This window comes from Centroberyx gerrardi, chromosome 21 (assembly GCF_048128805.1).
Source record: "Centroberyx gerrardi isolate f3 chromosome 21, fCenGer3.hap1.cur.20231027, whole genome shotgun sequence".
NCBI lineage: Eukaryota > Metazoa > Chordata > Actinopteri > Beryciformes > Berycidae > Centroberyx > Centroberyx gerrardi.
The window spans coordinates 12,763,952-12,781,354 of NC_136017.1; positions in this window are offsets into that span (position 1 = coordinate 12,763,952).

The following is a 17,403-nucleotide window of genomic DNA, read 5'->3' on the forward strand; positions in this document are numbered from 1 at the left end:
ATAGCATACACATACATAGCCTCTCCTATTTATGAAGGCTGCATTTACACATATATAAAAATATTAATCCTGAATAACTACATCTACATTTCCTAGACTGTGGATAGGACAATCAACAATGTCTGTGGTATACTACAATGGGAAAATTGGGGCACCCGTCATAAGTCATTGTAGTATTGTAGTATAGTATTAATTCTTCATTTTATTTAGCTGGAGACTTAGCATTTAGTGCAAAAATCCAGTAGGCTTCATGTTGGACTAGTAGTTTATGTAAATTACCACCTCTACGTGGTTGAGTAACCTTCTCTATGCTGATACACTGAAGTTGAGTGACTGTTTTTTTTTTTTTATTATTATTATTTTCAACAAAAAAATGTATTGCTTGGCTTCCCTCAGAGCCAGAATCTCCACTAAACAAACACCTTGTTAAGACAGCAACCGTATATCCAACGGCAAGGTTTTCATTCTTTTATCACTGACAATAAATGCACTTTATATGGTGACAGAAAAACACACTCATTTATGACATCTTTGACGTTCATTTCTTACAATGGCAACCACAGCCACACTATCATAGCTGCAGTGTAAAAATCTACTCAAAAGCATACGACGAAAGAAAATTGCCACTTTGCATAGGTTCATTCTTAATCTCTGTAATCCCCATCAGTGCACCAACAGAGTCACACCATAGCAATTACACAAGAACATTACACAGAAACAAAACATGTTGACTTCCTTCAGATTTAATCTTGTTACTGAGCTCACATTATCGCAAACAATAAAATCCAAACACTATCTATTCTTCATTATCTTCTATGAGATCATTTCCTATTAGTTCAAGTCACCACGTTTTTAGTCATTCTATTATTTGCACAAAATCAATAAAACATGTCGTTTGTCTTGTATCCAATATTATTGTTGATGAGATTTGCATGATGAGGAAGTTAGAGCACCACAGGTTAATAATAGTGCGGAAATTGCGGAAATTTGCAATCCTATAACTGCTCTGTTTCTTTGTTCAGTTTGTGTGCATGTGAGAGTTTTTCATTTTATTAAACGTATTTAGGCGCAAGATGGTGGTGCGCCATCTCTCTGCACGATCCAATCCTGATTTTCTCCATGTTCCTCCTATCACAGTTTGCTAACAGTCTCTTATACAAATTTAAAAATCAGTGCCATATGCCTCTCCTTAAAAATCACTTCCATCTACAATGTAAAATGATTGGAATGGGAATTGCCATACATTCCATGCTCATTTCACTAACAAGATGCAACCGTTTGCATACTACTTCATGTATGACATCAAGTCACTGTCTTCCCTAATAGTTTTGCTTCAAATGAAGGAGCGAAACTCTATTCCACATAGCTGCTGGTTCCCAAGGCACGTACACACTCACACACACATGCACCCACTCATATGCATCCATCAAACAAGCCTCATTTACTTTTCTTAACTTACAGACCCATTCAACCAAGGTGCCTCCAACTCCCAACTGCGTGAGTAACCTGCTACGCTGTATGTGTGTTTCTGTGTGTGTGTGTGTGTGTGTGCACTCATTCCTATGTGAGTGTGCATACAAAACTGTGAAGCCTGAGTAATCCAATACTTCTCTGAGCTTTAGCCAGGCAAGAGATGACTGCTTCGCTCCAACCCTGCCTCTTAATAAATCATCACGTCCCTTCTCGTCTCTCCTGTGAGCTCAAGGACCCCCGATCAATCCGGCACCCTCTGTAGGAGCCCGGTAGTGCGCCCTATAGAAAGCCTAGAGGTGAAGTGCGCAGACTCGCCCGCTGAGAGGGAGACAGTGGGGAGACCCGGGGGGGGAGGACGGCGCGCGTTTGATATCGAAGGAATGCTACTGAGTTTGAGGTGAGTGTGTGTGTGCGAAAGAGAGAGCGAGGGCACGGAGTAGAGAAATCCTTCGTCTCTCAATTAAGAACATTCACCACAGGCAAGTAAAGGGCCTGGAGGCTTACTTTGCACACACACACACACACACACTGTGAAGAGATGATCGCCCCATGTTGTGAATGCCAATCGATATTAGCCGCACAATGTTAGAGGCGTGTATAGTGCATGGAATAGGGGTTTACTTTGGGCCACGGTCGACGGAGCGATCCACAATAGGACCTTTCTGAGCTCGTCAATGCAGAATTGCCCCATTTCGTCTATTGTAACTGCTTGCACTCTTGCTTTTGCCGTCGTCCCTTGAGGCATACCAGCGAGCACAAAGTGTATTGTGCAATATTATATTGTGCGACGGGGGCCGCGGTAAAGCCAAGAGGAGTCTTGTTTGTAGGAGGAGAGACTTAAGTTCACGTAACAAGCTCACCTTATTTCACTTGACTCCCCCTCTCCTTTCATGGCCTCTTTCAAATGAAGCCCTTTAGCGGGGAGTGAAGATTAGGCGCGCACACACACACACAGATGCTCTCACACACATGCACATACAGTACACCCACGTACGCAATCGCAAGCACCCACACACACACCCGCCCACGCACACGCACACACACACGCCCACACACAGACACGTAGTCAACCTCTCCGCATAGCCAACGGGAGGTAATCAAAGCCTTGATATGCTCTAACCAGATCCATTAAGGAGCTAATAAAGGCTCTGGATGAGTTAATTAATGACCCCCTAGAACATCATCTGCCTCCAGTGCTGCTGCTCAGACGGCTGCCTCTGAATTTCACCGAGCAAATCCCGAATCAAAACAAAAACAAGCCGCGCTCGGGTCTGATTTAGGGCAAATCCGGTTGTTTGGCTGTCAGCGCTATACAGAGGAACAGGAGAGGTGATTTAAGCGGCGTTGTTTGGGTGGCGAGGCGTGCGCGCGTTCGTTCGCCGCCGCCGCCGCGGCGTTTTGTGCGCACTTCATCCGCGCACTTGATATGCAGCGCGCCACTAGAAGAAGACAATTTCGACAGAATGCCTCACAGACACCCAAAACTAATTGACACTAATGTATAAAAAGGATGGGAGGGAAATCAAGCAAATCAATTAATAAAGCGTTTCATTCATCCCTCGATTTCGGTGAAGCCTCGCGGAAACTTCACAGCTACTTCAGAAGGCAGCCATTCGCCGTTCCCTGCCTCTGCAGATAATGCTGTCAGTCCCTTTTTGATAGAAACACTTTGCATATGGCTTCACACATGGCTAATTGGTTTTTTAACTCGGTGGTGCTTCTGCGCAACTCTTCCGACTTCTGTAATTAAAATGAACACAAAAAAAATTGCAAAATTTGGGATTTTGAAAGGTTTTTTTTTCCCTCTCTCCTGAAAAGATCACAATAATTCATGCGGCTGAGGAAAGTTTGATTGCATGTCATTCTTGGCAGCCATTGTTGCGATCGTTGTTTAATTTCATGCAAATGTTGAAATATGACTTAACTGGTCTCTGTATTGTCTAAGAAAGCCTGGAAAGACACGGTGCCAATGTGAGTGATTTGTTCATTGAGTTTGCTCAGCGGTACAGTTGCTGGTGTGTGGGTTAGTAGCTCGGTTGCTGCATCGGATTAAAGCCATCATTCAGTCTCTTAGGCCGTGCCACCTTTTAGTCAAATGGCACAGTACAAATGTGAGTGACTTGTTCATTCAATGGGTTAGCAGTTCATTTAATGAACCGATTCTGTGTATCGGTCAGTGAATGTTTTACCTGTTTCCAAGACAATTGAATGGACACAACAGCCAGTTAGCAATGGCTATTGAATCGGGCATTACTCTATTCTGTCAACGCTGGACGGCTCAAAAGAGTGAAGTATTACGTAATTTCAATCAGGAATACTACCTAAATCATTCATTCATGCTTTCTCTTTACCCAATCAGAGTTGGCAAACGCTCTCCCCCTTGTTTCCAGAGAACCAATCAGAGTTAGCCGTCACTTCCCTCTCTTTTTCAGAGAGCCAGTTGTCTAAGTGACGGGAGCGTAAATATGTCACCTACTATGCTATTGTGCTACTCACAGAACTATACTGTATGCTGCTGTCATTCCAGTCACTGTGCTTCCCACCGTTATTCCTAAGAAGTCAGTGAGTTGGAAGAAGTCCAGCAGCGGGTAATTTTGCGTAGCCACACTTCCAGTTCAAACAACAGAGGTCTGGAGAAATTTAAACACAATAGTTGGTTTGAAAAGGGTGGAAACACTGGGCTGTCATCATAATTCAAACCAGTCAAATTTTGTCAAAGAGTGTGACACTGGTACTCGTTTACTGTCGTTAGATCAACAAGGAAGATGCTACAGTTAGCTAGCTACCCCTAACTGTAAGGTTAGCAAGGTGCAAACAACAAATCATATTAGCGACGACAAATGGCTCAGTCAACAGTAAAAATCGAAACACAACATGATTGTCGTGTTTACAGTGAAGCATATGCTTAAGACAAAAAGAACAAGCATAGCCTTTTGCGAGTTAAACCTTCTAATAAATGACCAGATGTCACCAAGGCTTTAGAAGAGATAAAGGGAGCGGCCGTCACGTTAATCGATGGCTTTCCACTAGCAGTGTGTACCAAATGTCGCAATAAAACAGACATATATTTTGAATTTGTGCTCTTATATCACTCAAAAGGTTGTTGGAATTTACTGTTTACGGTCCCAAAATGTGTTCTTGTTATCTGTCCCTAACGCCAGAACTAAATTAGGCAAAAGTGCCTTCATGTACTCGGCTCCCACTCCATGGAGCTCGCTGCAAAATGATTTAAAGTTGAAGCAGCTGGTCTCTCTTGGTGAGTTTAAACTGTTAATGAAGGATCTTGTGGCAGATTCAATGAGGAGCTGTCTTTGCTTTTAGCTAAGATTTAAATAGGCTTTGGCCCATGAGCCTGCTGGTTTGATATTGGACTCCTGCCTACTGGAGTTCTTTTTTTATGTTGCTCCCTCTCTTCTATGTGACTTTGATTGTATTTTGCCTTTGTGCATGGTTGTGTTGTTTGTCTGCAAATTGTATGTTTGTCTTGATGCTGCTGTCTTGGCTGGGTCTCTACTGAAAAAACATAACGCTATCTTGATCTCAGCGGGACTACCTGGTTAAATAAAATAACATAAACAATAGAGGGAATTATGTTTTCACCTGTCTAGGCCTATCTGATAGCCAGGAATAAATTGAAAGCACCAATATATACTCACTATTTTCTATTTGTTACATCACCATCTCTCTTATAATAGGTTTGAGAGAATTCAGGGCCACAGTTTGCATATGTTGGGGGCTAGTCATGAATCATTCAAGCTTTGGGAATACAAAATAGGCAGATATGTTAATTAATTTAATTTAAATCTATGTTTAAAAAAACAAAATAATGGACGCTTGATTTGTTGTATTTCTCTGTGTGTGTCTGTTCACGCCCTTTAATTTATCTAACTTTAACAAATTCAGTGCAAGTAAGATAAATTAGGCATACCTGAAAGTAATTCCACTATTGAAATTAAACAATATTGAATTTAATTTTGGCCAGGCCAGGAATAATCCTCATCTCCTTATATTGCAACAACCCAATGCAAACAAAATGTTTAATGTCTTCTGCTGTTAACTGGTAGAAATGTGAGGTGACATTTGACCCATCTTGGTGGGAGTATGGCCGCTGATTGAATTCTTTTACTGGATTCATTTTATTGGTTAGTTTCCCACTGACCCGAGGGCAGAAATAAATAGATTCGCTTATCAATACATATCTATGTGCTTACACATGAGTGACCCCCAACCTTGAACCCGGTAACTTATGGATCTGGACGGATCTGCCCCCCTTGTAATTGTCCAGCGTTTCACCAGGAGAGAGAGAGAAAGTATCCTGCCTGGGGCCAACATACGATTCACACCAACGCTCTCTCTCTCTCACTCTCTCTCACACACTCTCTCTCTCTCATGACATTTAGAGATGTGCTGGCTGGGCAGGCTGGGTTTGCTTGTTTACAGGGTCATTAACTCTTTGCCATCTCCGAGTCCCTGCGCCCGACAAAATGTGGTGATTATGGCCCACAGAGAGGCTCTGGTGTATGGTGAGATGGTGGAATGAGAGGAGCTATCAGAAGTAGCTGCCACCACCAATATTACTATCATTAAATGGCATGGGCAGCATGGTAAATAAACCTAACTAAACTAAATGGCCCCTCTTACTTATTATTTATCTCCTTTTTGTATGCAGCCCCTCTTTAAAGGTTCCACTCCTCTTGTAAAAAATAATAATACTAATTAATTAAGTTGCCAGTTATTGGACATGGCTGGGGAAACACTCCTGGTACGTTCATACATGCAGTTATCTGTTGTGTTAACCCATCCCTGATATTACCGGTCACTAGGAATGCACAAGTGTTAAAAGGTTCCACACATATGCAAGTAAGAATGCACACACGCAAGTATGCCCTGGGGGAGATTTAAAAGGGATGTAGAAGAAGAGTACAAATTATTAAGTACTATCCTCCCTGTTAGGAATAATGTACCTGCCTAGCGTACCCCCTGTTGAATTGGAACAATTTGCTCGGGACGGGCGGAGCAAATCTTCCGAAGCAATGAGTGTCTTCGTTAATTCCAGCCTTTCTTCCTCTGCAGCCGGTAGGGGCGAGCGGCGTGCGGAATGAAAAAAGGCTCAGAGCGGAGTGGCTTGCCTCCAAACAAATGCACCAATTGCTTCAAAAGCTTCATTTTGCTCATTCCCAAATTTCACACACACACACAGCTCACAGATAGTGACAAAGCACGATTATAGGGCTGGGGAATCCAAACTAAGTTTCGACAAAGTTAGTATCCAAATGTTCTCCGGTTGATCAACCTAGAGAATAGAATTAGGAGTCGCCCACTGGCAGTAAGTAGTAAACAGTATTTGATTATATGAATTTCCGGACGAGTGCAATGGAATTCCGAAACATAGCCTTATATGGTTTCATCAATACCCCCCAGACCGGTAAATTTCAAGGTTACTCTGGCAAATTAAAAACCCCATCGCTGTTGGTTCCGCAATTACTGGAATTCCGAAACCCGCCATTCATTTTGACCGCTCCTGTGAACTGGCAACTTGTTGGAAGTACACTGAAATAGATTGTCTGTAGTTAAAAGCCTCGGCAGCGGGCCAAGCTACGGAGTCGTGAAATGACTGCAGTTGCAAATATTATGATGCGGCTGATTGAAGTGTGCGGCTGCCAAGCCCTTTGTTATTGGCTTGATGATAAGGCAGACAGCTGGCATTTATTTTCTCTTCTGCTTCGTTATAGCTTCCTCCTCGCCTGTTTGATTCGCGTGCAAACATACCTCACATGCCTCACAAGCTCTTGAGGTACGGCACCATTTGATACCGTAGCCTTGTAGCATTCTCACAATGGAGATGTTGAAGATGAAGGCAGTGGATTAAATACCTAACGAGACCGTCACCAGTTAAAACAAATTTTTTCAACCTCCATCCTAGCTTTTTAAATCTCTAAAAGCTCTCAACATCCAGACTTATGTATAAACTTACACAAAGTTTCTACTCCAATGTTTTCATCCATGTTTCCTCATTGAGATTCAGGGCCTGTGTGAAAAACATCATTGGTAGGGCTATCGCGATCGTTGGCATTGAGGTCAATCATTCCACTGTTCATAAATATAAATACAACCACCGGGGCAACGCATGGCATGCAGGAGCAACGTTTAGTCGAACAGATACATAGGGTACTAACAAGTGGGCGGCGTGTGTGTGCGTGTGTACGGGAATACTTTTCTGCATTCAAGTGAGAATCGCAGTGAGCAAGCCTGGGCAGACATGAGGTTTAAATACAGATTACCTCTGGAGAACAGAGGTAATCAACTATCAATTCAACTAGGAATAGCCCAACTATACGTCTTACAAAAATCAAACAGAATCGTTTAGTATTGCATGATTATAGGATTTGATTAGCAAAATACGATGAAGCTACTGTATATTTCATGGAGGAACATGGTGGAACGCTCATTTGCTTGCTCTCACCTCTTCGTGGGCCCAGTTGAATGCTTACTAGTAAGGGAGCAAAATCCCTACAGAGTTGTGACATGAGAGCAAAATGAGATGTCTCCCATCAGAAATAAAAGTGACAAATTATGGTACTTTTCAATGAGTGCTGTCCTTTAAAAAAGTCCTCTGATGACAATATGATCACTTTTATAGTCTGGATTCACCATAATTTAGAGATACTGACTATCTCTAAATATAGACAATGAAATTCAGTTGATAATATAAACACAGTTGATGCCTGCACACCAGCGTTAATGACACTCCTTGCACTTGTTATCTTTCATAAATATTCAACGACTATCTCACACGATATCATTATTATCTTGGGAATTCAAGAATATAATTTCAAAACAGGAAATTGAAAAAACGCGGTCAAGACCGGCGCCAGTATCCGCGGCAGCCAATCACGGCGATAAGCACTGTATCCCCATTCTTCTATACTCGTGATGAAAACTGATTGCATGTCGATACAGAGGCTCCGGCAACAGACGGGGGGGGCCTGTGTGTGCAGCCTCACTTCCGCCGTGTAAAGTGTCTCACCGGCATGAATAAGTAAGAGAGACACCTTCTCGCGCGCAGACAGGCACACACACACACACACACACACACACACACACTACAAACGGGATATATCTTGCGCGCCCATTTGCAAATCAATGTTACAAGGCTCTCAAGAAGGAACAATGGGACTGAATCTTTAATCCGCATTAAAAGCTTGTGTTCCCTGTTCTGTGGTAGAACTAGAATTAAAGCCAGCGGTAGGCAGCACAGCGATGGAGTCGTTGCATGCCTTCTCTTCATGGACGCCTCAAACCATGTTGGTCATTTTTTTCCAACGTGCCCTATCTGACTTTAGCCGACCCGCGGAGGCAAATACTCCCACATACAGACACACATGCATGCTTCTGCAAGCGTTCACACACACATGTAAAAGTGCATGCACACATACAGACACAAGGAATGGTGGATTAATACACTCATACATCCATGTAAAAATAGCCAGTGTTAATGTTCCTTACATTTCTAGGCCCATTTTGTTGTTTGGTGGTGTATTTTTCTTATTTCCCGCAGATAACTGGCCTAATGTGGATGAGTAGACGTCACATCAAGGTATTTCCAGCGCAGCTACAATGGAGTTTGATAGCAGAAATTGTTTCAACTATATAAAACATCACCGGTAAATGTCAGGTTTTGATGTCAGTCCTGCAGAATCAAAGAGCAAAGGCTTCTTTCTAGACTCACCATTTTGCACCGATGCTCAACAATCATAAAAGGAAAAATACAAGGAGAAAAAGAGGCAGAGAGACCAATTTCTCCACTGACAGTAGACTCAATAGACCATAATGCAATGCAACCATAAGACATTCTGCATTTTGAGTAAGGGGTGCAGGTCACTCTGGGAAACATAGGAAATCACTAACCGAGGTAGTGAGGGAAAGAAAGTAAATTATAACACTTCATCACAAAATAACTCTAACAATGTAAGAGCATCTCTGGGTGGATTTTTCCTTTTAACCACACACATAAACATGCTTGCAGGCATACTCACACACACACACACACACACACACACACACACACACAAACACTTCCCCCGCATTCTTGAGTTGACATGACTTGCAGTGAATGGCAAACAGAATATCTGGAAACTGTCAGACAAATGGTGAGAGTTCCCGCCTTGGGAATTTCACCTCCGAGTCGTCGGCGGTGATGATTGAAAAGACACTCAGACGCCAAACGACCTCGGAACGCTTATTGTTTTCTTCCTGATTCATTACAAGCGTATTCCCACAATGGGCCGTACGTGCTCTGCTTACACCGCTCCGATGCAAAAAGGCAAAGTTGAGTCCCAAAGTTGTGGCACATCACACCCAAGAGACATCCAAAGAGCAAACATAAATCTTGTAAATGTACTTGATCTCTGCTACAGGCATTGTTGTGCATTTCAAAGCGCGGGGAAGCTGGCGAGATTATGCGTGTGCGGCTTCCAATAGGATATGAATGAATAGGCTAAGGATGGCTATTATACTGTTCAGAATTATACAGTGGAGCGTTGCTGGGCGATGATTTTTAACCATGCATATGCAATATTCTAAAAGTCCCCGGAGTTGCTGGAACAGCTTATTTGCAGTTAAATTGCTGTTAATTATTCAACATCATACAGCTCTGTAAAGCGCTTGTGAGACAGCAACAAGTAAATTCAAAAGACTGCTTCAAGTAAAATCTACAGCGCTTTTGCATTCCCACACCTATCTCAGCCTGATCTGCGTTGGGAAAGTAGGTGAGTAATACACTCTCTCCCTGCCTTAACAACCGTGGTGGTGCCCTTGAGCAAAACACTTATCCGCCACATCCTCCATTAGAGATGAACAGTGGCCAACAGCAGAAGACTCTGGATGTACGAGGCAGCTCCAAGGCGTGAATACGCACAAGTGTATGAATACTAAGCAGCGAGGTGGAAAACAAAACAACAAAAACATGAATATGTAGATGATGGAATGACTTTGGCCATTCTGCTGTTTTGGCACATCACTCAATTGGGATTTCTGATGATTGTATTCAATGATGTTTCACTCTGTATTGACAAGCTTATCAAATTAATTCATATTGTAGTCCACATGTATTAGGTTGACAACAATCACTCATTGGAAGGATTAGATCTAGTTTTTATTTTATAACTGTTTCATTAGCTGTAAGTCCATCTTCTACTGCATTCACTGACCAAGACCTGAATTAAGGTGGTGTACTTCAAAATATGACTGATGACTGTGAAGCTAACTTTCACAACAGCATGTTCATGTCTAGTCTACTTGACTTTGAGGTTGTTGTCCAGTTGATTTGGAAATGATTGATATTCACAACTAAGAATATAGACATGGGAAATGCCATTTAATGGCATGGATTTTATGTTGACAACTAAAAAGCAACAACTCAACTCCTTAAATCACACAAGTTGAGTAAACATCCAGGAAGACTTACAAATGTGGAATACCTGAAGTAGATGTGGATGAATAAACTTGTTTATTCGCACATATGCCAGCATAGATTATTCTTCAATCTAATTACAGTTATTTCCTATTTTCTTTCCTTTGTTTAGATGATGCACTTTGTATTGGAATGTGGCATTTCATTGCAATCCATTTCAGTCTTTCACACTGAGGTGCTGAGTCTCATTGAGCATCGCTGGATAGAAACTTTGGATAGTTCCTGAGAGCCAGGAGAAATAATTTAACTTGTTAAAATATTAAGCGAAAAGTTTTATTCAGTTTCCTGGTCACAATTTTATGGTACATTACCGCAGTAATGTATCAAATCAATATAAATAATTAGTGCCTTCTTAATCATTCATTCATTTAATTAAGGCTATTGAGCTAGGTCGGCTGAGATATTGCGAGTGTGTGGCTGCTACTCCACATGACATCCTTTGCTTTCACTTTCACTTGAAGGTCTCCTCTGTGCAGCCGTGTTGTGGCGGCCATTTTGTGGAAAAATACCCAAATGTTGCCCTGGCACACTATTAGGGCTATTTCAGACAGTGAGCAATAGCTGTTCCTGGATAGCACTCCCATGTGTGTGGGGGCAAAATACCAGACGCCCTGCAAATAGTCACTGTAGAGAATAACAACACACATCGTGCTGCTTGCTGTGATGGAGTGTTCCTAGCTTGTGGCATGTAACTGTGTCAACATTTAGCAGCTAGAAATGTCACAGTCTAACTACTGGTTCTGCACTTGCAGCAACACACTCCTGTGTAAGTACAGCCACAATATGTCTTCCTAATAGTTCCTTATGCCCGGGCCTTTCTGCCACAGTAAAAATGAAGGGCTAAGCAAATAGTAAACAGTTTTGTCTTTGATCACACACAAAAAAAACACACATACACTTAGTCGGGACACACAGCACAAAAGGCGTGTGTATGTGATATCAGCATGCGCTCATCATACGCAACAGTGAGCAACATATAACAGCTTGCAAGTTAACCACATTCACAGTTATCAGGCCGGTCCGTCTCGTAATGTGCAGGGAAAATGAAGTGCACAATGTATTCAACAGCGGGGAGCGTATAAACAAAAAAGCAAAAAAAATCAGGAGTTTAACAGCATTCGCACTACTGTTATGTGCCTCGGCGTGGATCGTACAAGCGTTTGAAACTCTGTGTGGGTGATGGGACACAATGTTCCCACAAGAAATCCCATAATTTGATGTTTCACAGTCGGGGGTGTTACACTATCTGAGGCGCCGCTCCGGAGCCTCCCGCGTCTGCACAGACCCGAGTCGAGGTTTTTTTTTTTGCGAGCGCGAGTGTTAAGGCGTAATATTTACATCGCTCGAGCTCGATTAGCTCGCGCTCATCAAGCCGCTCTCCGCCACTTGTTCGCCGTCGATGGGGTCGGTGTCATCCTGAGGGAGGCCGCTCCCATTAGCATACAAATGATTAATGAGTGAGGGTGAATGGCTGTGAATGGTGTTTTATTCGTCGGTGTTAACCCTGTGTTAACCCTTCTGAGAAAGCTGAGTGAAGTTAAACCACACTGGTGAAATGCAGCCCGCATGATAACAGTGTCACCAGACATTGTGGTTCTTAGTGTTAGTGTCAGCTTCTACCCATTGAGCAACTGACCTGGTTAGGGGTTCAATTCCCACTGGGGCCACTTACCAGCACCATCCAATTTATACGCACATACACTACTCTATAATTTTATCCAAAGCACCATATCATAAGATTGTCCACCAAATTGCATGTGTTCAAACCAGTGGAAAGAGTACTAGAATGGCCTAGTCAATTAGAACAGTGGTTCTCAACGTGGGGTCCGGGGACCACCAGGGGTCCTTGAGGGGGTTCCAGGGGGTCCCCAGCAAATTGATGAATTGTTAAACTTCACCATTATTTAATTTACAAGAAGTTAACACAATTAGAGAATGTGGAAGAATTACTATTTTGATCATAGTTTCACTGTTTTCTCTCTACCTACAATACAGATAGTCATGGGATGGGCCCTAATGTGGTCTAAATTAAGGTCCTTGATATGAAAAAGGTTGAGAATCACTGAATTAGAAGACAATTAGAAGTACTGTTGCTTTGCTGATGTTTTACTTAGGTAGAGGTAAAAATTACTGGTGTAAAAATCTACTTAAGTAAAAGTAAAAAGTAGCTTATTTAAAATGTATTCAGAGTAAAAGTTACTTACTCTTTAGAAAAGAGAACATTGTTACATGTGATGTTTTCCATGTAATTCTAAAAGGGCAAGAGGACAGAGTTCAAACTTGATTCTTTTAATTAGAAAATTTTGAAATTAGAAAAATAAAGTGCAAAAACAAAGTAAAACCAGATAAATTCAGACCAGATTCTCTGCTTTGTTGACTGAATGGCTCCACAATTGGCCAATTTACAATGGTTTACAATGATTTACTTATGGACAGCCAACAAAATTTGTACTCTGTGATAGATGTGATTTAAAATGTGGCAAAGCACAATACTTCATTAAACTGTACTTAAGTAACAGTAAAATAACTGACTTTAAAAAATGTTAATTAATATTAATTACTTCCACCCTTGATTAGAACCCTACAATACACCTCGGTGCCCACATTACTCAGATGTTTCCTCTCTTTTGGCAGCAACCTGCACATTGCGTTGCAGTTCCTTACTGACTGAAAACACCATAATTTCACAGTGATTCATATAGGTTGACTTGATTTAAAACACCCCAAGCAGCTGGGTTTCTTGTGATTATAACTTACAAAAATTGGATTTTTTTTTTTTTTTTTTTTTTTTTTTAACTTCTAAGCGGCTGCGTTCGCTGTCTTACTTAAGAGGCTTTCTCCTGCAAAGCCAACCATTACCACATTCGCCTTAATATATTTCCTCTCATATTCCAGTGTCATTAGCCGAAGCCTTGGTAATAAGCCATGTGATGTATCCCCTTTAGTTGCAGGCCTTGGCGTGCAAACGAGAAGTGGCACTGGGGGTGGGGGCATTGTGCGTCTGAATTTATCTGAACTGATCAGAAACACAATTATGCCTTGCTCGCTCATAATAAACCACGGTTAAGTGGGTTGGAGAATTCATTTATTTATATTAACTCTGTCGCCGTTCGACAGTAATGGATGCCTTTCATTAATGAATGAAGGATCTCGCCTGGCCTCGGCTCTCTCGTTCGGCAGCCTTGGAAGAAGACAAAAAAAAAAAAGAAAACGAAAACAATTGATAAATGAAAACTTTTAGAGAGATTGCATTGAGCGATTCGGAGAATACTGCCAAGAAACAAATTGCCAAAAGAAATCCTCTCTCTCTCTCTCTCTCTCTCTCTCTCTCTCTCTCTCTCTCTCTCTCTCTCTCTCTCTCTCTCTCTCTCTCTCTCTCTCTCTCTCTCTCTCTCTCTCTCTCTCTCTCTCTCTCTCTCTCTCTCTCTCTCTCTCTCTCTCTCTCTCTCTCTCTCTCTCTAAAATAAAAAGGTTTTCCAATTGATTTTTTTTCTTCCCTGATTTTAGCAACATAAAAAAGTATCGCTCCCAGTGGTCTGCATGAAATTAATTTCTTTGGTAATGGGCAGTGATTTGTAAAATTGAAGAGGCTGGTGTGTGTGTGAATCCAAACGCTTATATGTGTGCGCGTATGCGTATGTATACTGTATGTGAGTGTGTGTGTGTGTGTCTGTGTGTGATGGCCGGTGGCCTCAATGTCACCCGTCGCTCTCTCTCTTGGCCTGGCGTTACAGACAGATGTCGCCTTATCTCTCCTCCTGCCAGCGATTTGCCCGCCCCACCGCCGCTCCGGCTGGCCCTTACCAGGCACTAATCTCCGATTTGAATTAAAACATAATTGGGAATCATGAATCATTAATTTTTTCATGGACAGCGCAGGCATTGCCCTGTCAACTTGATGCACTGCCTCCCTTGTATATTTATTAAGGGGCTTTTTCAGCGACGGACCCAACCTGTGATCTACATATGGCTTAGACCGCGTGGGTGGGCCTCCGCGCGGCGTGCGGTGTCTTAGTTAATGGTGATTCACATGCCCTCCAGTAACAGCTACCTTGACATTGCCTTATGAAGTGGCGCAAGGCTGTCTGAGCTCATATAAGCATCTATTATACAGGGCTTATACAAGGTGAATGGCTCAGGATATGCATTAGACATGTATGTGCTATTCAGGTAACATTGGTCAGCTTTAACCTGTTCTATTTTGCATCCCCAGTTGATTATACTTAATGCTTGCAAGGAAGTAGGGATTCACAATGGATACAAATGAGCACTAGGACTTTAAACACATTTGTAGATTTGTATGGGTTTCGTTTGGAAGCGTTTTCATTCAGTGGTTTTTGCAGCGAACACGGCATTGCCATTGCAACCGGCATTTAGAACCTGAGTTGCTATCAATATGAACCTTTCCTCTGCTTGTTGTAATGAAAGTTGCATGTTTTTTTTTTTTTTTTAATATGCACCAGATAGACAATAGCCGATTTGATAGAATAGTTAAATGGATAAAACTATCCCGAGAGTTAATAGATCCTCTCAAAGAAAATGCTGGAAGTGTTTCCATGCAGTCTGGATGATGTGTGAGAGAGGGTGACTTTTGGAAAACCTTTCCTTGTACACGCCTCCAGCTAAAACCCTTCAGCGCGCTTTGAACTCTTTCCAAAACCAGATCTGTTTTTGAAGTGAAATATCGCAACCCCTGGAAGTATGGATTTGATGATTTCAAGGAAACAAGACGGGTCTCTAATTGTTTTTAACTGCATGTATGCATGAGGCTTAAGACTTTAAGTGGAAATTAATGATGTGGTAAATGAGTGAAAAGGCATATCAGTGTCATTTATTGAAGTTCCATGTCAAGTTGCATCATTTCCATAATATCACAACCATGCTGTCATGTCCTCCAAACCACTGCAATGTAGCACTGACTGCCTCATTGATCAGATTGACCTTTTGTGTGTTGGCTCATGTAAATAGGGTTGCAGTTATAAAACCTCATAACTACAGTTATTATGCTTCTTTACATTTTTTGTTTCATGAATTTAAATGATCAAAGGTAACACTATTCAAAGTCCATTGTATATTATTGTATGATGTTTTTCTGGATTCTTGAAATCTAATTTTGAGTTTGTTTCTCCAATAGGCAACGATGAAATATTTTTTTCTAAGTAAAACCAATCTATCAATGCAATGCTGTTGTACACATGCTTTCTGTGTATCAATATGGTTAATATGGGCATGATGGGCGACAGCGTTGCAGGCTCTGCACTGAATAATATGTATTAGCTAATAGTGATTCACACAGCCTCAAGTAATAGTTACCCTTTGGCCCATTAAGTAGGGCACAGCTGTCTTGCTTCATTTGAGGAATGAGGTAAAATACTGTTGTTGGTGTTTGGTGGAAACCCTGCATGACCCTCTCCAAGTGTCAGCTGCATCAGAAAATGTATCGATTTCCCCGCTGTCAGTCGCGCATTTATGACACTTTACCATGTTTAATGGTTCTCGAGACATTTTCTGCACATGTGGGACAATACCGGCTGTCAATTATAATACAACTGTCAATTAAAATAAAAGCAAAACAAAATAGATATAATGTTTTTGCAGACGTAGATGGTATTGGTGTGGTTATTGGCTTAGAGAGTGTGGGTGGGCCTGTGAAGAATACCATGTCTTAGTCAATACTGAGTCATATGCCCCTGAGTAAAAGCTACTCTGACTTCACTTTATGAAGTAGGGCACAGACGTCTTGGTTCATGCAAGCAAATGATGTATTGGATATGCAATGAGAACATGCACTGTGCAGATAACAAGATTCCTTCAAGGTGTGAGAGACAGAGAGAGAGACAGAGAGACTGTGAATCTGTGTGTGCCTGTTTTATGATGTATTGGAAATGCAAATGAACACATGTTCAGTTCAGGTATCCAGGTGCTATGGGAAAGGAGATGAACATATATGGCAAAACATGCCTCCAGGAGTCATATAATCGGTTCTCAGCAGGATTTATAGCACATCTATCTTTATAGCTTTCTGTCAGTCCCCATGACTGCCATCTCCATTAGAACCTATTCAAATTATGGCCAGTCTGACAAATTTGCTCTAACATGGCCTGAAAGCTCAATGAGTCTTGTATCACTATATGGTTTGGGGTTTTACACGAGAAAGACCGATGGAATTTGGGAGTCTAAGAGAAGAAGAACAAGCTGTCAATTGAAAGGAGTAAATATTTTAACTACTATTTTCTTGCATGATTTTGAAATTTGAAAAATTGGATCAATAAAACATCATACAGGGACATTTTGAAAGCTGAGATTAGTATTGTCCTTTAAATCACTTCTTAAAACAAACTTTTATACAAAGGCCTTTTCAGAATTGTACTGATTTATTCTTTTATCTGCTCCCCTTACATGTGTTTTATCTTTGTTTATAATTTATTTTATTTTAAAATTCCAAACCAGCTGTCATT